This window comes from Triturus cristatus, chromosome 9, assembly GCF_964204655.1.
Source record: "Triturus cristatus chromosome 9, aTriCri1.1, whole genome shotgun sequence".
Lineage (NCBI taxonomy): Eukaryota > Metazoa > Chordata > Amphibia > Caudata > Salamandridae > Triturus > Triturus cristatus.
The window spans coordinates 160013978-160034314 of record NC_140592.1 but is presented as its reverse complement, the minus strand read 5'-3'; positions in this window follow the sequence as shown (position 1 = coordinate 160034314).

Here is a 20337-nt window from a genome sequence, read left to right as displayed (position 1 = left end):
GCTAGCGTTTTTTCACCTGCAGACTAGACAGACAGAGCTGAGAGCAGGGTGGTTTTCAAGTATATTTCCTTGGCCTCAGTCAGTTTCGGGGTTTCTTTATGACTGATCTTCTGAAGAGATACAGTCCGTCGCCGCAATAGTTCTTATAGTTAATGGGGGAATGACTTGATACAGCTAGGCAGAAGAGTCTTGCGGGAGGAAGTAATCTCCAAGGTTGGCTGGCTGGCACAGGAGTACCAGGGCAGGAGGGTTTTGTTGGAAAACATAATTTAGGAGATTAGTTGGTTAGCCAAGGCCTGCCAGGGTTGTTGCATAGTTTGGTCTCACATGATACCTGGTTTTAAATGGAGAGGGGGGGGACTCTGTGAGGGCTTCGAATCACTCGGTACAGAGAGTCAACAATTTAGGGAAACTTTTCAGATCTTCCAAATTGCAATACATTGCGCATGGGTGTGTCAGGGGGGAACCGGGCTTCTTAAAAGACGGGGTCCACCTGACTAGGTTAGGTAATGACGTAATGTTGGAGAATTTCATGGCCTGGCTAGAGGGTTTGAGGGAAGGGGCATGACCTTTCTGAGGGTTAGTTGGGGGGGGCCAGATAGTCGGTCAACTATGCTGGCCTGTGGCGGTAAGGTCATGACTGGTGAGCAGTAACTTTAAGGTCCTTAGGGGGCGGCGCCATTCACGTATGGGGTCGCCCAGGAGGAGGGACAAGGGTCTCTCCTAGAACTCCAGGGGCGGTACATCCGGTTGGATGGATGGGTGCGGGGAAAGAGGGGAGTCACGCTTTCTTTGGGCTGGTTGGCCACCCCGCACTGGTATGGACGTCATTAAAATGGCGCAGAGTGCAAGACCCCCCAAATTGGAATGGAGTTCAGGGAACGTATGGGGGTAACCGGGGGGGGGAAGTACCCTCTCGGTAAGCGGGCCCTCTGCGCATGCGCAACTCCTACGGGAGGGCGTGGTTAATTGATAAGGATCTGACACCGGTTAGCGACCTTGCCGTAGGCCCAAATAGGATACGCAGAAAATAATTAATGTATGATTATGTCCAGATGTTAGATTAGGATAGGAAAACTATGTATTAGAGATAGTTTAAGGTTAGCCATCTGATATCTGTGCATATGAATTGTAATCAAATGTCGTGTTATGTTTTCTGCGTATATTTGTGTAAATATTGTTTTAGAGGTTTTTATAGCGGAAATCTGCCAGCCAAGTGGGGCTTCTTGTAGGATCAAGACGTCTTTCTGAAATCACTCCTATCTTTCAATAAGGAATTCATTGACTTATAGATTTAAGTAGTCTTTTGTGTCAAGGTTTTGATTGTTGTCTTTTTTTTAGCATGAAAATCCCATTGAGAAGGTTTGATCCTGAACTCAACAGCAGAATTTTCTTCTTTCTAGCTTCTGGCTTCAAACCATGCTGCAGTGCAACCTTTAGCTCCTCACTGTCCAAGCCCTGCATATAGAGAGAATTCTCCCTAATTTGTTTGTACTTAGGCTTTCCTAATAACGAATGATCCTATTTTCAATGAAAAATGTTTTGTCATAACAATATAAATGTATTTTCACCAAACATCTGTTTCTTTTTGTAAATCTGTAAATTCAGTCCTCCATCGAGAGCTGCAGCCCTGGCTATATCTGTGTAGCTCCCGTGGTCCATAATAACCAGGGACTGGGACAGAAATTACCCCAGGCACCAAAATAAGAATGGCGCCCATTAGCAAATTAGGCAGCTAAAAAGTGGCAATATGTCCAAGTTAGGGAAGTTTTGAACTTATAAAGGACATGAAGGGGTATATGTACAAGAACTGCCGCTAACTAGCGTTAGCAGCAGTTTTCTTAACGCAGCTATCACCAAAAACTATCGCCCTGTTAGCTATGTATTTACAATAGGCCGCTACAAGGCGATAGTTTCAGGTAGCTGCAGTGAAAACTGCCCCTAACACTAGCGTGAAGGCAATACAAATTCTGGTGTTAGAGGGCAAAAACTGATGAAATTTTCATTAGAAGCAAAAAAACACACGGTAGTCAGTCCTACCTGACTTTTTTTGCCTCTAGAGTCAAAAATAGCCTATACGTCCACCTCTCATGAAAAATAGGAAATAAAACCAATGGAATGCAGAATGGAGCAGCCTGGGACAAGTGCAGCACAGATCAATAACCCCCATACACCCACAAAGCGAGGATGACCAGCCAGAGTCCCAGGGGAAGAGGAAATTCAGGGCTGCAATCATGAAAAGAGGCGTATCGCTGGCCAAAACCAGTGATGCATCACTTATAATTGCGCACACTTTGCAACACCATGGCATCCAAAACCTTGAAAGCACAGACAGTCCCCTGGCCTAAGAGGCCTCGCTGGGCTTGCGCCTAGGACGGGGAATGGGATGCGGAGGTGCTGTGGAGTTGCTGGGCCGTGTCGGTAGACATTGAGACATTGGCGATCACCCTTATCAGGTGGTGAAGTCTGCCAGGTGGCATGGAGACTCATTGCTGACCTGTGTGAGAAGACTACCTGGTGCCCCTTGGAGTTGTGAACAGTAGAGGCACTTCTGCGCACCAATGTAGGGAGGTCTGCATCACATACCACTTGCCACCACTACACCAGGGTGTACGGAGGAGATTACCAATGGTGGGCCGCACCTCCCTGTATCACAGGCCAGAGGATGTTGTGCTGGTCAGACGCTGTGAAGGATGAGGCCCCTGAGCTGCGGCAAGCTTGTTTGGCGGGAGCTCTGCAACTTCACACCTAAGGGGACCCTGTTGCATCAGCTGCATTGGGAGGTTCCCCAGCGGACTTAACGGTGACTGCTGTATCCAGGCTTGTGAAATCCTGCCCGGCCGAGGCTTCTGCTAGCTGAGTGCAGCGGATTGCGCCACAGTGTCAATGTCCAGGTGAGGAGAAGGTGGGACATGTAGCTGAGGAGTCCCGGGGATCCAGTCGGGGCCAGGCCTAGCACATGTGGGTGACGCACACCCAGTGGCGGCTCATCTGCTGTGGCAGAAAAGCGCCGCCCCACTGCTTTCAAGCAGTGCAAGAAGAGGAAACATAACATGATGATAACTTTCTGATGTACTCATGCTATGTTTCCTTTGCGGGCGTGGTGGTGGGTGAGGCTTCTCTTCTCACAGAGCAGGGCAGGGGAGGAGTGGTATGCCCACTCAAGTGTGCAATGACTGTTTGGTCGGCCCTCTCATGCTGCCCAAAGCAGTCATGCGCACATCCCTGTTCGCAATGTAGGCTGATGCAGCCTGCATGAAGAACATGCCCACCCCTCCAGCCCCTAGCTGAACGCCTTGTCACGGTGCTCAAGATCAATCACAAAGCCGCATTGCAGCATTGTGATTGGCTGAGGGGAGGAAGCTCGGTTGCCTGCTTCCTGTTCCTGGGAGCAGACTCGGGAGAGCAGAGAAGACCCGTGACCCGGCCTTGAGGTAAGAATTTTATAAAAAAAGATCTTTACAACCCCCACTCCACCCGCGTCCCTGCCTCTGCTGGAGCGGGTAGTACAACATTTTGTATACCCCCCCCCCCCATTCTGCATGTTTATATTAATCTGAATAATCAACTAATGGTAATATTATTAATTAGTTTGAAGTGAAAACTCACCAATTATATTAGCAAAAGAATTACACGTGGGATTTGCATTGCTAAACTAATTGTTTACTAATATATGTACGCATACTAATGGTAGAAAATTAGAATATTGCATGATATATGTTGCTTTTGTGATGTAATTGTAAGTTGCACCAGATGACATCACTGGGTGAATATAAACGCTTTGAATGTTGCTATTATGCTAGATAATTACTTACACATAGGGGAATTAGTGAGGGTTTAACATTTTATTAGCCATTTCAATGTTTTAATTACGTTTTTGTGTTTGTTTTGCTTAAGTTGACCATTTGGGCCTTCGTAAAGATGGCTGAATGAGACGCACATCATGACTGCTACTGTCTCACGAGGTTTCGGGTGAAGTGCGCCTGCGCCACCGCCACCAACAATGGCCTTGTCCTGACCCCAGGAGAGATGTACCCACCAAGGTCATACTGGGAGAGTTGCCAGGACCTCAACAATGACCTGTCTTTGAAACCGGAACCAGCAAGTGCAATGACTTAATCTTACGGACTATGTGAGAACTTCACCGAGTGACCCCAAGTCCACCAATCAGGACTGTCCTAAACTCATTCTTGATACATTTTGACATTAAAATCATTATAAAAGACCGTAGAATAGTGAGTTAAAGGGGCTTGCTGGTTTGCTTACTAAAGGTCCTGTCATTCGATTTGTCTTGCTGCGAATTTCCTGACGTTATGCTGACGGAGAGGACGGTAACACTGCTGGACAGCTGTTATCCTGAATCTTTGAGAGACTGAATTGCGGCTTGACTTTGATGGATTTAAAAATTCTTCCACGACTTGACTGACTTAGAGGACGACAAATAGCCAGATTAGGTAAATATGATGTTCTGCGGTTTGGACGATGAATTTCTAACAATTTGCAACTTAATTAGATAAACAATGTTTTGATTAATTGACAAACGTGTTGTGTTGATTATTTGAAGAAATTAGTATAAGAGAAGAGTATAAACAAATGAATTGAATTACCAAACTATAATACAACTAACTGATTCATCGCCAAATGAGGGGAATATCACGAGGTTTGAAGTTAATAAAAGTATTCAATGCGCATTAGGGTTTAGGTGAAAAGATATTCCTTTCATGTCAGCGTTTGGAAACTTACCCCTCTAGGGAAACAGATCAATGAAGTGTGAGTGTTGGTGTTATGGGCCCCACCAATGAATGTTTTTGAGTGAATGTGTTATTGCGATATTTGGTCTGTGATGAAGGGGGAATTAGACATTCCACGCTGGAACACCCCCTCCAGTGTCCTTTTCTGTGTTTTCCACCTCCCAGCTGTCCAGTCCCCCCCAGAGCACTACAGAATGGCGGGCGCTGGGCGGCCGCTGGGCGGCCATGTGCAGCGGGCGCACCACGGGTGCGCCAAAGACAAGCCCGCCTGCGTCTGTCTGCCCCTGGACAGTGCCCAGAACCACGGATCCTTCCTCTCAGACACTTCCCCACTACAACGCCAGCACCTTCCTTGCCATCAACTCTGGACGCCACACTGCCTGCCATCTAGCAACACTGTAGAATTCTCTTGCACCCTGCACCTTTTGAAACTGCAATTGAACCCTCTGCCATATCAGCACACCAGCGACTCCTGCTGCCCAGCCAACTGAAAGCCCAGCCGACCGGCTCAACTGCATCCTCCTTTACGTGCGGTCCCCCGACAAACACGCAACAGAAATCTGGGACCTCCTCGATGCCACCTCTTCAGACATTGCCTTCTTTACGGAAACATGGACCACTTTTTCCTGCAGTCTCTCAGTTACACTCTTGTGCCATATACCTCCTGATATCTTTCTGAAACTCTCTATCTGCATACCTCACACCTCATCTCTTTTCCTCTTCAGAACCCTCTTTTCATTCTCTCCTGCACATACTTCCTTGCATCTCCTTCCCCTCACCTCTCCCAACACACAAATGCAACCACTCACCTACAAGCACTGACTTTTCTTTAACTTTCACCTTGTCAATATTTTTGCAGCTCTGTATCTCCTCACATATTTTCACATTGAATCTCATTTGTAATTGGCACACTTGACCATTGGACAATGCGCTCTGTGGAGAGGCCTAGGAGTGAATGAACAAGTATTCTGAATCCGTTTATGACTCACTGACGGGCACTTGAGAAAGTCACTCTGCTATCGATCTGAACTCCACAGCTTTGAGCAAGTACAACACTAATAAACATAAATAACGAGGAAGAACCGGAAGTCCTTGCAAGGAAGGCGCTGCATGATGTGGAGCAGAAAGTAGTATACAATACACCTGCATTATTATTTACTCAACAACCTGCAAGAAAATCACATGGAGCAAATAAAGGGCATTTGCATTTAAATTCAATGGAACAATACGCTGTGCTGATGCTGAATCTTAAAAACACATTAGGAGGAAAAATGAATAAACAGCGTGGTGACAAAAGCAAGATCTGTATGAGGCAGTCATTTTCAACTTCATGCCCGATATTGGAACAATATTTGCATTGATAAATGTTCATGCTATGGGAGAAGTTTCCCTTTTTTCTTTTGCAAGAGGATCTCACTTATTTCTTGACAGAGGATCTCACTTACTTGTTGACAGATTCCTTGCCTCTCTTGGTGGTGCCCTGGTAGTTACTGCTTATTTAATTTAGGGACAGCTCACAAGGTTTATATAGCGGAAATCTGCCAGCCAAGTGGGGCTTCTTGTAGGATCAAGACGTCTTCCTGAAATCACTCCTATCTTTCAATAAAGAATTGATTGACTTATACATTTTAGTAGTCTTTTGTGTCAAGGTTTTGATTGTTGTCTTTTCTTTAGCAGGAAAATCCCTTTGAGAAGGTTTGATCCTGAACTCAAAAGCAGAATTTTCTTCTAGCTAGTGTTCCCACTCTAGCGAAAGGCTTCAAACCATGCTGCAGTGCAACCTTTAGCTCCTCGCTGTCCAAGCTCTGCATATAGAGAGAATTCTCACTAATTTGTTTGTACTTAGGCTTTCCTAATCAAGAATTATCCTATTTCCAATGAAAAATGTTTCGTCATACCAATATAAATGTATTTTTACCAATTATCTATTTCTTTTTGTAAATCTGTAAATTCAGTCATCCATCGGGAGCTGTAGTTGCCTAAGTTTTATTTGACAGCATCACTGAAGGCCAGCCCTGGCTATAGCTGTGTAGCTCCGGCTGTCCATAATAACCAGGGACTGGGACAGAAAATAGGCCAGGCACCAAAATAAGAATGGCGCCCACTAGCGAATTAGGCAACTAAAAAGTGGCAATGTTTGCAAGTTAGGGCAGTTTTGAACTTATAAAGGACATGAAGCGGTATATGTACAAGAACTGCCGCTAACTTCAAGCAGTGCAAGAAGAGGAAACATAACATGATGATATCTTTCTGATGTACTCATGCTATGTTTCCTTTGCGGGCGTCAAGGTGGGTGGGGCTGCTTTTCTCACGGAGCAGGGCAGGGGAAGAGTGGTATGCCCACTCAAGTGCGCAATGACTGTTTGGTCGGCCCTCTCGAGTCGCCCAAAGCAGTCATGCACACATCTCTGTTTGCAATGCAGGCTGCATTCAGCCTGCATGGAGAACATGCCCACCCCCCCCAGCCCCTAGTTGCACACCTTGTCACGGCGCTCAAGATCAATCACAACACCGCATTGCAGCATTTTGTTTGGCTTTGGGGAGGGAGCCTGGCTGCCTGCTTCCTGTTCCTGGAAATATACTCAGGAGAGCAGGAGCACAGAAGACGTGGGATCCGGGTTTGAGGTAAGAATTTTTAAAAAAGATATTTACAACCCCCGATCTCCCTGCATCCCTGCCCCTCCACTGTCCCTTCCCACGTTTTCCACCTCCCAGCTGTTCAGTCTACCCTGCAGCACTACATAATGGCAGCCACTGGGTGGCCATGCGCAGCGGGCCTACCACAGGTGTGCCAAAGGCAAGCCCGTCTGCGTATGTCTGCCCCTGAACCGCGCCCAGGACCCTTCCTCTCGGACACTCCACCACTATGACACCAGCACCCTCCTCACCATTGTCTCTGGACGCCGCACCGTCTGCCATCTAGCAACACCGTAGAATTCTCTTGCACCCTGCGCGTTTTGAAACTGCAAATGCACCTTCTGCAACATCAGCACATCAGCGCCTCCTGGCATCCAGCTGACAGACAGCACAGCCCACTGGCTCAACTGCATCCTCCTCGATGTGCGGTCCCCCCACAAATACGCAACAGAAATCTGTGACCTCCTCGACGCCACCTCTTCAGACATCGCCTTCTTCATGGAAACCTGGACCAACCTCTGCTCCGGACCGCACATCGCCATCACTATCCACGACAGCTACAAATTCACCCACACGGACCACCCAGAGCGGCCAGGAGGAGGCATTTCTTTTTTCTAAAAATGGCACACTCCGACTGACCATGCACTCTCATGACCCGACAGTGACCATGGAACACATCCACTTCCAGATCCGGACCAACTCCAACACCACCCTCCTCAGCACCCTCATCTACAGGCCCCCTGGGCCATAAACCCCCATCCACCTCTGCCATTATAGACCTCATCACACCCCAGGCTCTCCCATCCACCGACTACATCCTACTCCCCGACCTCAAGTTCCACCTGGACAACTCCAGTGGCCAGAACACCAACCCCCTTCTGGGGAACCTCGCCAAAATCTGAGTCAAGCAGCTAGTCACCGCACCAACCCACATAGCCTGACACACACTCAAGCCCGTCTTCTCCACCAGCTTGAACTTCAACTACAGCCACACCCCAGGACTCTCCTGTACCGACCATCATAGTTTACAGCCGTCACCACGTCTACCGTACACCGTCACCATCATTGCCCCTCCTGTCGCAGCTGGATCAAGGCCACCGCAGAGCATAACCATCACCGATGGATTTCCAACTGTGCCAACACCCTGGCACCCTTCAAGAAAAGACCAGTCAAACAACAACTGGTTCACTCTGGCTCTCCACTAGTCCGGCCCCACCTGCAGATGTCTCGAGAAGAGATGGAGCCACACATCAATCAACTAAGCAACACAGTCACTCTTGCACCATGGCGCAAGGGTGCATGCGTTGGCACATGGCAGCCATTGTGCGCCAACGTAATGGAAACAGACGGGGGGCTTTTTCATGAGCCCCTTCTGACAGTTTCACCCCGGCAGTGAGTCATTTTCTGACGTACTTACAGCGTGATTCCTGGTCCACGTTGCGCCGTATTTGCAAAGTAAAGTATCTAGGCATATGCGTGACCTTGTGAAGCCTTGTGCCACATTATACCTGCATCAAGTATGATGTAGGCAGGGTGGGCATTCCCACGCAACAAAGCCTCTTAGGAGTGGCGCAGTGAAATCCATCAGATTTCACTGCAACAATTGTAGGACGCCACTGCGTCAGTACCTTACACCTGCCTCATGGCAGGCGTAAGGGTGACACAGTGCCACAGGGATAGGATGGCCCCATGCATTGCTGGAGTTGCGTCATGCTTGTGGCACAACTGCAATGCGTGACTTTAGCGCTGACAGATATGTCAGGATTCCAGATGTATCTGTCATTAATGGTGTCATGGAGCATCATACAGTGAACTCAGCGCATCCATGTTGTCGCAAGAGAGTGTAGTGAAAAGTTTTGCAACACAGTTTTGTCGCAGTGATGCAACACTTTTCATGAATGAGACCCAGGAATGTGCCCTATCTTATTGATGGTGTGCATTCCTGCCCTGTAGTTTTGTTGCAAGGCAGCGCAGCAACATTCCTTGCAGCACTGTCCAGCACCAAAACCTTCTGAAATGAGTCCCCAAGTGTTTGCACCATTTTTAAGACCAGCTATTTTCAGGTCTTTAAAAACTGCCTCCAACTTTGAGCTAGAGGCAGTTTTTTGGGTTTTGCACCATACAAGGAATACCTTGTAAGCATCACAATGTGGGGTTAGCGGGAGGTTTTGTCTAGGAACGCCTACCGTGCATCTAATTTTCGATAAGTCCTGCTAACAGAAGTGGCGATCTTAAAAATTAAAATTCATGTTTCCGCCGGAAAAATGCTGCTAACTACAGACAGTGGCAACTTGTAAGTATGGTGATAAAAAAAGCTGCCGTAACGTCAGAAAATTGACACTACGGCTGAGTTAAGTCCTTGTACATATGCCCCAAAGTGTTTTTGCAAAATCTTGAACACTGCAGGGATTTGAGCTGGCTGCAGTGAATATTTGTTTGATTATCAGGGAAAGCAATAGTAAAAACCGTACCATCAGACCATAAAACTGGCTCACAAGCAGCCAAAAAAAAAACACAGGCCTGTGAGACAAGTCAGTCAGGCACTGCCTGATTGCCCTCTACGCCAGTCCAACCCTGATAATAATGAATTTCCAACATTAAACAGTCATATTCTCTGAATGAAAGACGATTGAAGCATTGAAGGTGGACTGGTAGACTAGAACATAATGTGGTCAGAGTAAAGTGCCTTAGTGTGAGTTTTGTTAATTATAAAGTAATTGTATAAACATGTAACTGGGGTAGTAGAAGCAGTGGTACATTGGCCAAAGCAGCCGCCTCATTTATCGTTCCCGGCCTTCTTAGTAGTCAATTTCCCCACAAAGCGTCTCCCTCTTGAAGGGACAGCAATGCAAAAATCTGTCATACCATGCTGGCATGATAGCCCTTTTTTCACAAGTTTGTCTAGACCCCCTCAAAAGGTTTCAACAGGTTACATGTTTAACTCCTATTTGTGCTTCCTTCAGTTGCTCTGGTATGTTTAGCTTTGTTATATGCCTGTGACAGAGGGCAGTTGGTTTGTACTAAGATATGACACGGAGGATGCTAAATGCATTATGCTCAGGTGGGTGGTATACCCATGGTGTGGAGGAGATGTGGCCTTGCAGCCAGAGCTGCAGACGTTGGAACTAGTGAATCAGCTTAGAATCTCAGCACCAACTGAACAGCCTTTGATTCTGAGCAAATCACTTCCTCTCTCTGTGGCTGAAAAAATGTGTAGGATTCTGATGCTCATTTAAATTGTTTTAATACTTTTGTGTCAGGTTTGAGCTACATGAAACAATACAAAATGGAGTACTCTACTTACACACTCACCATCAGCTTCAGCACTGCAAGACTGCAGAGGTGGAAGGAGACACAGCCGTGGAAGGTCGCCGAGATCCCTGTCAGCGTTCTCTTCATCACAGTACTATCAAACTGCAAAATAGGGTTGAAAAAGAAAATGGGTTCTATTATGCCAAAACATATCTCCCACTCAAGTATGCAAGAGGATCAGAAAATCTAAGTCCTCGAACGATTAGCTAAAGGTTCTTTGTGAAAACACGTCAAAGAAGTAGTCTGAGGATTAAGGACCAAATGCCTACAAGGCAAAGCTCATGAGAAGTGAAAATATCATCAAAAAATAAAAGAAGTGGTACCTTCTAGCAACGTTACTCACCATATAATAAGTGGGAACCATGCTACTGATAAGCCGAAGAAAATGCAGTCCAAAAACCTGAACTCTTGGGGCACCAGCCAACCTGGCGGGAGCAGTAGGATGATGTTAGAAATGGGGTTCTTTAATAGCAGAGGCATACACCTTGTCCAAGTAGGGGCCACCACTCTAGTCAGGGTAAGCTATATACACACTAAAAGATAACCTGTGCTCATCCTCTGGTAGTTTGGCACAGAGCACTCAGGCATATCTAAAGAGGCAATGTGGAATGTATTTGTGCAACACACCAACATAGTAAAACAATTAAAACACCACAAAAATACTCCACAAAAGTTTTGAAAAATAGATTATGATTTTCTAAATAAGTAAAGACCAAAACAAAAAGCTAATAAGTAGAAGTTGAGTTATACTTAGAAGCAAATAGCGCTTTTGGGGTTTCTTGAAGTCACACTGGACCAGGACAAAGTCACTAGATCAAGACCACCGTGATGGAGCGCAGGCCCGGTGAACTGAGTACCTTGATCCTGGTCGCAAGCAGTGAGATGCAGGGTGCTGACAAGTGATGTGTCAATTTTCTACAAGCATTGATGGCAATGTGTTAAGTTTCTTCTTGCTGTCAAATGAATATGTTGATCGGCCTTCAGCGATGGTGGCAATATGGTGGTTTCAGTGTTGCATTGATGCCAATTTGCCAGGTGCCACTTCCAGCAGGCGGAAGATGCGTCAGTAAATGTGTCAAGTCTGGAGGTGCTTCTTGGGTTTTAAAGTGCGATGCACTGATTCCACTCCTACAACAAAGTTGATGCATTGGTGTGCTGCTTTCAGCAGATGGAGATGCGTTGATTCCACTGCAGCAAGTATCTGGGTTCACTTCCAGTGAACCAGGCACAGGAGCGGGGAAGAGAGTTTAATATCCATGAGTCTCAAGCAACAGGAGGCAAGCCAACAAGCCTTTGGAGATCATTTCAGTTGCAAGGCGGCATCCAGCTCTCCTCAGTAGGGTCAGAGAGCAGTAGGCAGCAGAAAAGCAGAAAACAAAGCCTTCCAGGTCAGCAGTCCAATACAGTTTCAGTCTTTGATGCAGTACAGCACTTCTGTCAGAGTCCACTTGTAGGTCCAAAAGTGTCTGATTTGGTAGGGTCAGAGGCATTGTACTTTGGTGTGCCTTTGAAGTGGGGGTGACTTCAAAGAAGGATCTTTGAAGTGCACACAGGCCCTTTGTTTCCAGCCATGGTTCCAGACTATCAGTAGGGGGTTATCTGCCCTTTGGGTAGGGACAGGACAGTACCTATACATTTGCAAGTGTCAGCTCTTCCCTCTCTTCTTACCCAGGAAGAACCACTAGAATGCAAATGAGTGCTCAGGCTCATCTATCTTTCCTGTGTTTGTGGTTGTCTAGAGGGAATGCAAAAAGTGAAGCTGTCACCCACCCAAGACGTCTATTGGAGACAGGCTGCAGGCACACATTGCAGTAAGAGCAGAGAAATGCCTTCTTTCTAAAAGTGGAATTTCTAAAATAGTAATGTTAAATCTAACTTTACCAGTAAAGATGATTGCCATTCCAAAGATGTAAACCATGACACAACTAATCCTTTCTAATCAGAAATTACAGCTTAAAAGTGTATGAAGCAATTCCCAATGTTAACCTATGAGATGAGCAGGCCTCAAAATTAGCTGTTTTTCACTACCAGGACATGCATAACTTAAAAGTACATGTCATACCTTTTACTTTCACAGCAGCCTGCCCTATGATCTACCTAGGGCCTAACCTAGGGGTGACTTATGTATAATCAAAGTGGAGTTTATGGCTTGGCAACGGGTTTTAAATGCAAAGTCGAAGTGGCAGTAAACTGCGCCCACATGCTCTGCAGTGGCAAGCCTGACACATGTTTAAAAGGCTACTTGTGTGGGTGGCACAATCAGTGCTGCAGGCCCACTAATAGCATTTAATTTACAGTCCCTTGGTATATGGTATAGCACTTTATAAGTAAATTAAATGTGCCAAACAGGTGTAAACCATTTTTACCATGTTTAGAGGAGAGCGCACATGCACGTTAGCATTGCTGAGCAGTGGTAAAGTGCCCCGAACAACACCAGACAAATAAGAGGAGAAAGGCAAAAGGTTTAAGGTGACACTTCCGAGAGAGCCATTTTCCAACCTTTGGGATGGTGAATGTTGATAGAGAGTAACTAGAAAGTTTTAAGTCTCACAAACATGTTGATTTTCAAACTGATGCAGAGAATTGGATACTATCTAACACTATATGTTTTGCCATGCTGTAGGTGCACTAGAAACTATTTCTAAGGGCAGCAGTAACTATGTGGAGGAGCACACTAGTGAAATGTGTCACATAAAACACCAAGGTATACTGAGGGATATAGTGATGAATTTATAACATGATGCGTTATGGCATTGTCCACACATAACTTCCTAGAAGCAGTATTGTGGTCACAGAACACACTAAGAGAATATATGCGAGAGGCTCTTGGCTACTGTTTCAGAGCTTGAAGAACTGTAATATTACATGAGTTACATTACGGAACTGGTTTTTAAAAACTATAATTTTTACCTATGTATTTGGAAAAATGTTCTGTAAAATCAATCTCTTGACCTCATGGTTTAAAAAAATATTCTTGGTGGAAAAGCCCAGTGTAAGGGTGTAAACCTACGATTTAACATGCAACTGTCCATCCTTTCAGTTGTCCATTTGCAAGACGCCCTACTGCATGTTTCATCTTTACTGTGCTTGAGGGTCCCCTAATCTGAAGGGTTACCACAAAATGAATATATATGGCTTGAGAGGAGGTCCTAAATTGGTCTCTCCGCCTTGATGTCTTGAGTGTTATTCCCCCAGCCCTTTAACTTTGTCTTGCTTGGTGACAATAGACAATGAAACACACAAAAGGTGATGGGAGGATGCTTGCAATTGGTAAGCCATTGTTCTTGTGCCCACCATGCCACCTCAGATTAGACCCATTCATTTGTAAATCAGTCTTGACCCTGCTTCAATAAGAACAGCCCAGCCCAAACTGCCAAGCCAGGTTCTCTCTGAACTGGAATATAAGCAACCCAAGACTAGTTTCACCCTGATTGGGGCTCATCAGTCGGGTATAGCTTGATTCCAGTGGCACTGTGCACAAGAGACCCATATATGGGCATATCCATCACATTTAGGGCAACAAAACCAAGGTAATGGATGGAATTCTTGAATTATTCTAAGCTAGTGGTAATTGCCCGGGTACCCACAACTCTGTCGAATGTGCCCAGGAGCCCTGCAGCCCCTGACGGCTCACTGATCCCCCTGCTGACTCCCTTGGTGAGAGTCCCCCACTTAATTATTATAGGTTGCCCCTGTGTCCGCCTAGGGCACCCCCATTGTGTCCGTCAATGGGGCCGAGGGGGGGAACCTAAGACCCCTTGGCACCAGCTGGCTCCCCAGACAGCAGCATGCAGTGCGCTGGTGGTGTCCCTGGGACGCTTTGATTGGGCTCCAATAGATGGGTCCCTGGAGCCGAATTGAGGTGAAATGGGCCCCCATGAATGCCTCTCCCCCAAAAATTAACTGGCCCCAGCGTAAAGGATATTTGGGACCTCTTTGATGATTGTGGAGGCAGGCTACATGCCTCATCTCCATTTTAGGAGTACCAGCCCTGGGGGATGGGGTCCCCTGGGCCACATGCAGGATCGGAAAGGAGGGCCACATGCCCCCTCCTCAAAATTAATCTATCATCCCTGGGGCGTAGGGTCCCTGAGGCCCCTATGGGCTCAGAGTTGGGACTACTTGCCCTCTTCCCCATTACATAAATACTTGCCTGGGGATGTGGTCCACAGGCTCTTGAAGTCTCGGGGAAGGGGGCAGCATGCAGTCCCTGAGTCCTAAAATGACTCCCGCCACATCTTTGTTGATGTGGTGGCAGCCAATCAGATCTTATCTTGATATCTGATAGCTCTGTGGATCCTCTGCAGTGTGAAGCATACTAAGTTTTCAAGCCTTAATTTCTCAAGAACTATATAATGGATTTAAATGAAATCACAAAACGAATACCTTCTGGACCAAGATCTAGCTTTCTACCAAATTTTGTGTAATTCCTTCAGCAGTTTTTTTGGTATCGTTCAATTTTCATATGGAAAATTCAATAGGAAAATACATTTTGGGACCCCACTTTTTCTCGGCCCCACTTGACAGATCATACCAACATTTCTTAGGAAAGACCTGAAGTCGATTAAACTTTAAAACAAAAATATTCTTCAAACAGTGCCAGAGGTATTAGAAAAACATGGAAAACCTATGGAAACATGGTTGGTCCTAACTATAACTATAACTACCCACTGGCTGCAGCCACCACCATATATTAAAATGATATTAAAATAAACTTTAAACTTTTGTAGCACAGTAAAGCTGCATATAGGTTTCACCATATACTGTCCTGCTGCACATCAACTTGATCTTCTCTGCTGCACAACACCCTCTGCTCTCTTTCTTCTTTCACATATTGCTCTAGAGATGCTCTATACTTTGTCCCCTCTGTTCGTCCTTACCTTGAGTTCTCCAGTTGCATATCACATGTAGCTCCTGCTTCTTATTCTTATTTTTGACTTGACGTGTAAGCACGGGTGCCTACATTACTGATGAGCTGTATGCATGGGTACCTGTATGTCTGTTGATTGGTGGCTGGAGTGTATGCATATTTGTCTGCCTTTATGCACAGATGTCTGCATGTTAGTGATGTGCAAATGAATTTCTATATCTGTTAGTATATTTTCACGTATATTGTTATGGCTCATGGGACAAATGAATGGGTGTAAGTAGATGTGCTGATTTGTGTGCATGTATGTTTGTGCTTTGTGTGCACCAATGCCTGTATGCTGTATTCCACTATGTACTTGCATTATGCAAAAGCCAAACCAATTGTCTGTGTTGATATTGCCTCATATTTTTACTCATGACGTCTTTACTGATCATAACATACCATAAATAATCTTAAATTGATGAAGAAATATATGGTAGATTTTTTTTCTTCTCCATAATCATGATTATTTGTATTGTTTAGCATTAAGCATACACATGGAGGCATTTAGAGTTTATCCAGATGGAAAACTGCCACAAATTGGTGATTCTTCTGCCCTGCCAAACTCACACTTCTTCCAGCCCACTTAGAAGTGGGGGTATTGCCAAGACTCAGCCGGCAGTCTGTCTGCCACAGAGCAAATGGCTTCAAAAGGCCCATCGTATTACCAGCAATACCATAGCCCTCTTTTCCTGTCCCTCACTGCTGTGGGAATCACAAACATCGTGCATAGAAAAACAACATAATGGCCGCCACACACACAAGGGGGAAACTCTGGGGCATATTGATGAGAGGCTTGTGCCACGTTTGCACCATGCAAAGTTTTACATGTGCGGCACGAGCCTCAAAGCCAGATTTCTGAAGCCATACAAAGCCCATTTATTTGGCTTTGAATGGCTTTAAACATCTGCAGTAAGGCAACTCAGCACAAATAGCTGCGTTGCCTTACTCTACGCAAGGAAGGCATTCCATGGTCATTGCCGTGGGTGCTTTCATGCAAATCCCATGTTTTTGACAAATTCCCAGATTTATAAGGACTTGTAAACCTGGGAATGCACCAAAATCTTACGCCTCCCCCGGTGAGGCATTATGAAGAAAATATCTTTATTTCTCCTCATTCTTTCCTCTTTCTACATGTGCTACATTCTACAACACACATGGGGGCATATTATCAAGCACAGCATTAAAATTATCGCCACTTTAGCGGCAGAAAACTGCCGCTAAAGCGGCGATAATGGGCTTGATAATATGCCGCAGAGAATTCCCATAGAAGCCCATGTTGACACCAGAACATGGGCTTCTATGGGAATTCTCAAGGGCGTATTATCAAGCCCATTATCGCCGCTTTAGCGGCAGTTTTCTGCCGCCAAGGCGGCGATAATTTTAAGGCCGTGTCTTGATAATATGCCCCATGGAAAGAGGAAAAAGCGTCTCAGGATTGTTTTTATGCAGGAAGGTAAGAAGGTGCCTCTTCCTGCACAAAAACAATCCTGCATGCAAAGGAGGCACCCTTGCACCTGAGTGCAATTGGTGCTTGCTTTGACGCTAGGCTGCCAAAACAGAGCTAGCAAAAGGGCAAAGGACAGGAATGCACCGTATTGGATAAATATGGTGCATTCCTGCCCTTTCTCTGTCATGCAGGGCAGTGCAGCAAGGTGACTTGCTACACTGCTCTGCATCACTAAACTCATACATATGCCCCCACCTGTGTTTTGGCCATTGATTTCTTTCCAGAGGTTTGCGTCTGCATAAAAATAATGTTGATCAAACATCATGAGATTTTTATGCCTGGGCAGAACTCGCAGAATTTCACTCTGTGGAATTCAGCATAGTTAGATACAAACTCACAACATTTTGTGGAGTTACACGAATGGGCGAACAATGCACGACGCCCTGCTTGCACTGATATTTAGCTCAGGTAGAATGTTCAGCTCTAAAAATCCATCATGAACAGTGCCACGCTGTGTGCAAATGTGCAGCCATTTTGTTTTATCTAGCCTACTCTCGCTAGTTTCTCCTGACTCTGTCCTGCTCCATCCCATCCAGTCCACCCATCTGATCACTTTTATTAATCCGTCCTACCTTTTATTTATTTATTTATTACTTTCGGATTTTCCCTGTGTGTATTTACTTTCTGTGTGTGTTTTTGTGTTTTTTTTTACCTTGATTTTGTTTTCCTTTCCTGACCTGTCCTCCTGTTTCCCTTCTCATCCCAATCCGACTCACTTCAAGTTCCAAGCTCCTAAATGACAGAAGCAGACAGCAGCAGTGCAACGCACACCCCCTGTGGACAATGCACACTGGTGGGCATCGAACTCCGCCCTATTTTTGGCAAAGTGACCGCACTTATCTGTTGGGTGAAGCCCCACTTCCCCCGCATGTTGGCAATAGGGGTCAGACCTGGGAAGGGTTACACCCTGAATCGTCAGGTGCTCTGGGGGCGAGTGCGACTTTGTATGCGCCACACCACTGGCATCCTGCACCCAGCAGCAGCTGACGCACCATTGGACACTGTAGGAAAGTCATATATTTCCCCTAATCACCCTCATTACGTCTCGCTGAGTCAGCGCGCATGCGCTGCCCGCAGAGACATTTTGTATGTGAGTTTTCAAAGTGCTACTGGCCGGCCTAGCGCTTGCGTAAACGCGCACGGCCGCCATGCGTTAGGCCAGCCAGCAGCACTCAGGAACGCCTTTAGCGCGTCATCGCGATGACTTTTGCTTTCACGGCGATCGTGATCGCGATGACTTTCGTGGCCAATGCTTGTTTTAAGTTACATGCGCGGTACGCTTTTATTTTCGGGACCGCAAGCACTATATATTAGCGCAATGGCGACAGTTTGTTTGGATTTTGTTTAAGGAGCAGACGGCCATGGTAATGAACAAGAGACTTCTAGCAGCTCTCTTATCCCGCCCCTCCCCTTGCCATGCACCGTTTGCAGAGCGCGTCCGACCGGGCTCCAGCACTAACTGTCCCCCCTGCTTTAGAGCTAGATGCTCATCCTCCATTTACCTCAACAGCTCCCTGCAGCTCCAGAGGAGTGAGGTGAGTCTCCGAATTCCCCTCCCCCACCTTCCCTTCTGTGCCCTCCTCTCGGGCGTACTGTCCGCTCCCTACTGCATATGCCCAGTTACCCTGCTCTGCCCAGGTCCTTGCTTTTTGTGCCCTTCCCTTCTGTTTAACGGTGTCCTGTGGTTTCTCCTGTCTCTCTTGCCTATCTCTTCCTTGGTTGTGCCCCCTTTCCTGCTCTCTTCCGCCCCCTCCTTCCAGCTTTCCCATATCAGCGTATATCCAAAATGATGATTCTTTTCAAACATATCGCTGCCTGCAAACCACTCCTGCCAGGCGCTGTAGAGCAGGACTGACACATACTCTCTGCCCTGTGCCATGGTAACGAACGAGAGAATTCTAGCAGCTCTCTTATCCCGCCCCTCCCCTTCCCATGCTCCATTTGCAGAGCGCGTCCGACCGGGCTCCAGCACCAACTGTCCCCCCTGCTTTAGAGCTGCATGCTCTCGCTCCATTTACCTCAACAGCTCCCTGCAGCTCCAACATGTCAACAAGGTAAATCAGTCAGATACTTTTGAAAAGGAAGAGATTTCATTTGACAGTGATGACGATAATGTAGAAGTGATGGTCATAGAGTCCAATCAAGTTCTTAAATGTGAAGCAGGAAAGAATGATAGTTATTGTCCTCCAAAATGTATGATTAGAATCAAAGGCAAAGATGTACAAGTCTGGGCTGATTCATGCTCTCCATTCACCATTATAGATAAATTCGTCTGGGAAAACTTGGGGGGAAAATTGGAAGATTTACAACCCACTGATGTCATTCCTGAGGGATATTGTGGTGAAAAACTACCTGTTGTGGGATACGTAGAAACAGAAATGTGTTTTCTGAATAGAAAAACCACAGCCAAATTGTATGTTGTACACAAAGGTAGATCACTTTTAGGCTGGAGGGAACAAAAGGCTCTTGACATTATATTAAATGCTAATCATCCACAACAGGTGCTATTAACATCCACTGGGAACACTACTGACTGGGTTACTAAGTTTCCTGAATTATTTAGTAAGAAACTAGGATGTTTGAAAAAGTTTAAACATCGGATCATTTTAAAAACAGATGCTATTCCCAAAGTGCATAAAGTTAGGAATGTTCCGTTTGTATTAAGAGACAAACTTAAAGATGAATTGCAAAGACTTTGTAATGAGGGAGTAATTGAGCCCATTGAGGCATCCGAATGGTTAAGTCTGATAGTTTCGGCCAGAAAACCTAATGGAAATATTAGAATGTGCATTGATTTGAGAGACTTGAATGACAACATCTGGATAGATCGACACCCTCTTCCTCGTATCAATGAAATGTTAACAAGAGTAAAAGGAGGTACACATTTCAGCACGTTGGATTTATCCAACGCATACCACCAAGTGTTATTACATAAAGATTCGAGACATGTCACATCATTTATCACACCAGAGGGTGCTTTTCAATTCCTTCGCATGCCGTTTGGTTTGGCATCAGCTTCGGCCGTATTTCAAAGAGTGATGCAGTCTATATTAGCAGGGCTAAAGAATGTTTTAGTGTTTCAAGACGACGTTTTAGTGTGGGGGTGCGATAAGATCAGTCATGACAACATTTTAGATCAAGTTCTCAAGAAACTCTTGGAGGCTGGGCTTACCATAGCTTTAGAAAAATGTAAATTTGGTGTAAGTGAAGTTGAGTAC